Consider the following 5,490-nt stretch of genomic DNA (forward strand, 5'->3'; position numbering starts at 1 on the left):
TTTCGGGTCTTTACTTTTCACATTCGTTTTCTGTTTGAAATCTTTAACAATTTCACATTTGTGCATATTGTGCCAGTTGTATTCATTGAATGCTCTTTATCTGCCTACGCTGTCTAAAACGCTTCCATTTGCATTACCACAATGATTCGATGATGATTTAGTGTCAGAAACAAATATGCGTTGCCTATCTTCATCTGTAGAAACAGAACCTGGAAATGATAGCAACATATATCACAAACAAGAGGCTCGTTAGTAATATCTCCACTGAAATCTTGAGAAACTGCTGCCACTCTCTCAGAAACAGTATCAAGATCTCCTTCCATATTATATGGGAGTTTATTCATAAGCTCACTGTTGCACCCGACACCAGTAAAGTTACCTTCAGCATTATCTCCATTTAAACCGTGTCCAGCTATTGACTGTAATCTGTGGATTTCAATATTTATCCGAAATCTACATTAGGTGAAAACAACCACAAATTTTGACATCTGACATTGAATGGAGTTTTTCCTTCGAAATTCTGCCAATCGTCTTTAAATACGAAATTGTTGATCTTTTTTAATGCGTTTCTCCTGAGAGAAGAAAAGTCGTGACAACTTCATGTTGAGGAAATATTAAGGGAAGAAGAAAAACACAAGATAGGAAAAACATTGTAGCCATTGACAATTTGCGCCCAAAACGGTCCATAATAGTTGCTGACAATAGAAGCCTAGGAATCTCTGCAAAACATCAAATAAAAACATCCCTGTAAAGACTACTCTCATCGGAAGCAATTAAAGGCATAGTGTCTGATGTGCAATTCCCACCTCCACCGCTCAATTCGGAAGTAAGCAAGACAAGTCCATAGTAGGAAAATGCATTTGAAAATAATACTATCCATAGAAGAAGTGTTGACCTGATTAACGACGGGGAAAAAAGACTATAGACCTGCGAGAGTACTCTGGTTTCACTTTTTATTTCCATGTGGCTCTCCTCTAATTTCCCATGGGCTTCCAACAAACAAGCTTCTTCTAACCCATCAATGGTATCTACTTCATTGAGTTCCATGCTGAGATCATTAACAAATCTCCCAGGTGGAAGTTGCTTTTTATTTACATGTGCAATTTTTTCAAGGATATGGCGTGCATCATCAGTTCTACCCTTCAGCAAAAGATACCTCGGGGATTCTAGGACTGCAACATAGAACAGAAGCAGAATCAACAAAGGTGTCGAAGATAGTCCAAGTAACCACCTCCAACCCAATGTTGGCATCACAATCCATGCTAGTGAGGCTTCGAATAATGTGCCAATATTCCAAAATCCTGAAATTATGACCATCCAAAGTCCTCTGTTGGGAGCTGGGATAAATTCTAGAAACCAAGAGGAAAGCACAGGGCCACCTCCCAGTCCAACACCAACCAAGTAGCGAAGAGTGACCAAAGCAAGGTAATTTGTAGAAAATGCACTCAAGAATCCTGCACTAAAGGTCATCATTGCAGTGGCAAAAAATCCATACCCGTTTGCTCCTCTGGCCAGCCTACAAAAGAGCTTTCACGAAGAGCAGAGATGAGATGTTTCTAGTTCGACTTCAGAATCAGCAAGCAAGCGAGCCCTTTGAGAGATTAGTCTGATCCGCCTTCCTTCTGTAGACCTCTAAGTATTCTTGCTCCCTTCCTCATATTCCAGTTTGACAATACATCTCTTGCATCTGGATGAAAATGCCGAAATAAATCTACATAATCTCTGAAGAAATCGCCTATCCATGATATTTCATCTGGGGTGTAGATATCATCTGCATTTCAATGCTTTGAGAAAACGAAGCTTGAAATTTAGCCGAGGACGCACTTCTGGACCCTCTCCTTCGTTTGGCACATAAACATTTATTAAAATACAGTTACCATGGTCTGTTTCCATAAGTCGCCCTTCCCATGCCAAGTATTTCCATATACTACAAGATTGATCTTGCCGTTTCTTCGCAATATTAACTACCTGCATAAGATTAGTGACACTAAGTTCTTTGAAAAATTTACGCCACTGTAACATATTCAATGATCTCACTTCATTAGCAGCAAATTGCAGATACACACTATCATTTTCAATCCAGACAACATTTGTGTCAGCAAGAACTTTTTCATATCAACCGGATTACCAAATTCTCTGTTAAAGTGAAGTGGCTCAGAACCAGCACGTCTGTATCCATTATTTGTTATGATTACAGCTTTAACCTGTAGTTCTTGAATCATTTTTGGCCTTTCCAAATGGCATAATGAGCAATTTGACTGCAAATGTACCATGATAAACGCCAGATATTCAGCCAAAATTAACTTATCTTTTGTAAGGCATTCAACATTTGTCATAGCTTGTAAAATGTGTTTCATCACAATTTCATGCGCTGACAACGATGTGGAATATAATGAACCAGAGATGAAGCAAGTGACTCCTCAAGAGATGAAGATTGAAGAATATTTGTAGAAATACATGTCACAATACAAGCTGGTGTCGCAACTACAATGTCTGGAGGCCCAACCATAGCAGCCCTAAAATCTCGGATCACATTCCTCTGATAAATGAATAGCAGGGCGTTCCCAGCGCTAACACAATCATTTAATTCAATAGCTGTGACAATGAAATTTGTTTGGGATTTCCAGTGAGACTTTCTCCAAATAGATTTTTGCCTCTGATTGTTGATGATGTTTTGAATTGTGCTTGTGCAGGGATAGGAGCTTGAAGTCGCTGCTGCCTTTTGAAGAGCTGGAGAATAAATTACATAATCTAAAACAACACATTTAATGATTTCTTCTTCAAAACAGGGTTTTGAAGAAGAATCAATCTCTGACATGAGACGGAGTCTAACATCGGCTCCACTTGGGATGGCAGCTGCCACTCCGTGGAGGTGCCAAGAACCGCAGAACTTTGGGAGAGCAGACAGTGCCTCCACCCATTGGAAAATGGAGTCATCATCGACACAACTCTTGACTTAATTTAAAACTGAAACTGAACTCAAACAATCTTCAAGCAAACTAAAACAAGATGTTGCCCTTATGGCTACTTATTTATTTACAAAGCTACCCTACTTTGTTGTACAAACAATAGATCAGGTAATACTAAAGTGCCAAATTAACCATTCAAGTAAACCTGAGAATGATGCCGCTTGAGAATGCTTCCGCGAGGACACAAGTATAATTGTTGGCAGCCCTTCATGCACGTAAGGAGCCTGGTCACGGACAAGACAGCCTGATCTACCAATCAAACTGAAAAATGTGTCCATGTATGCCGCAATAGGATCACGGAAGCCAAACTCTGTTGGCTGCCCCAACTCTGCAATACATACTTCCAGCTGCACACTGTCAATGTAAACATGTGTAGGCAGGTCTGTTATTTCTTGTTGCGAATGAGGAAGGATTTCCAAGAACTTTTTAGGGTCTTGGAAATCATATGACTGAATCTGCTCATCTAAACATTGAATCTCCTTTTCAAGTTTTTCAACAATTAACTCACAGGCACCAGTTTTAAACCAAGGGAACTTTGGAGATTTCAACAAACGAAGACAGATACTGAAAAATTCCTCATTAATTTCAATATCCACTAACCATTCTCTAAATTCGATTAGAGCTTCACACAGGGCAGGGTTTGCCACATACCCTTCCATTGCATGAATGGATCAGCAAGCACTGGAATGTCTGGATCGCATGGGAATCGCCAGGTGAATGGTTCAGCTTGCATATGTATCTGACTACTGTCCACCATCAACATCAGATCTGCACCTTGATTGCATGTACGGGGGTAATATACAAATGAAGTGTTGTATTCACAAGCTCACGGAGGTTGACTGAAGCAGCGTTTATCTACTAATGCTGATGTAAAACAAGAGCGTTTTCGAAGGCTACCTGGCATGACTTCAGGCTCCATCTAAGACTTATGAAACAAACACATCAATGAGCAAAGAATTAGTTGTTCTCCCCAGTATGGTCGCCAGTATGTTAGCGCTTGAAATTTCACCTCAGGCTGAGAAAGGTAAACCTCAAGGCAACATCAAACCATTCAGCCCCGTAGCTAGCCCTACGGGGCAGGAGAAGGCTCTCTCCGGTCAATCTCGGCAGATCTTCAATGGGATGAGATGACCAACAAGGTAACACTGATATTAGGCTAGTAAACTGATTAGAAAGATTGATTTTGGGGTTTTTTAATAAAATAACAGGGTTTTTCTGGGCTGCATGGGAAAAATCACAGCTTGAACAGAGCAATATAATGAACGACACAGGTTATCGACTGAGGCAAGGTAGGCAAGAAATTTAGCATCAAATCTAGATTTTAAATGGGATGGCAAGACTGGTGAGGAGCTGACAAGGGCATAGGAGATGAATCCTTGTCAAACAAAGGAAAAAATTAAACATGAACAAACTTATAGGCGGAGCATGGCAGGCATGAATTCTTACCTAAACACTTCATTCGTTCAGTTAGAAATGATCATTTAGTGAAATGAAACATAACAGATTACATATGAAACAAGGGAAAACTTATGCTAAATTATCATACCACAGGAATCTCAGAAGTCAGAGCTGTTTAATTTCATTAAATTCTCTGCCAAAAACTGTACATGGTAAGCTCTGTTCTCCACCAGCTCTCAGCACTCAGAACTCTCCCTTTTTTCTCTTTTTCTCCCCCTCTCTTTTACAAAAAATTATTTTTATAAACTATTCTAAAACAAAAACAACAGATCGACCCAACAATTAGGGCACTGTTTGAACAACAATTACAATAATAGGAAAAAGTGTTTTCTTCTATTCTAAAACAATACAGCGTTCCTCTAAATCTGCTGATGATTTGGCTAATTACGAGGCAAAACTGGTGCTCAGATCCCATAGAATTAGGGCTGAGGATAAAAATAGGCAAAATTCGTTCCTAAATCGCTGCTTATGACAGATGTCTCTGTGTATGTTTCGGGTCTTTACTTTTCACATTCGTTTTCTGTTTGAAATCTTTAACAATTTCACATTTGTGCATATTGTGCCAGTTGTATTCATTGAATGCTCTTTATCTGCCTGCGCTGTCTAAAACGCTTCCATCTGCATTGCCACGATGATTCGATGATGATTTAGTGTCAGAAACAAATATGCGTTGCCTATCTTCATCTGTAGAAACAGAACCTGGAAATGATAGCAGCATATATCACAAACAAGAGGCTCGTTAGTAATATCTCCACTGAAATCTTGAGAAACTGCTGCCACTCTCTCAGAAACAGTATCAAGATCTCCTTCCATATTATATGGGATTTTATTCATAAGCTCACTATTGCACCCGACACCAGTAAAGTTACCTTCAGCATTATCTCCATTTAAACCGTGTCCAGCTATTGACTGTAATCTGTGGATTTCAATATTTGTCCGAAATCTACATTAGGTGAAAACAACCACAAATTTTGACATCTGACATTGAATGGAGTTTTTCCTTCGAAATTCTGCCAATCGTCTTTAAATATGAAATTGTTGATCTTTCTTAATGCGTTGCTCC

General features: G+C 39.4%; 1 pseudogene; it reads right to left on the minus strand.

Annotated features, from left to right (window-relative positions):
• Positions 1-558: 558 nt before the first annotated feature.
• LOC149143475 (organic cation/carnitine transporter 7-like) lies at positions 559-2,336 on the minus strand (annotated as a pseudogene).
• Positions 2,337-5,490: the final 3,154 nt, after the last annotated feature.

Source organism: Pinus tabuliformis, chromosome X (assembly GCF_031772625.1).
Source record: "Pinus tabuliformis cultivar Carrire ecotype Pingquan chromosome X, CPIR1, whole genome shotgun sequence".
Classification (NCBI taxonomy): domain Eukaryota; kingdom Viridiplantae; phylum Streptophyta; class Pinopsida; order Pinales; family Pinaceae; genus Pinus; species Pinus tabuliformis.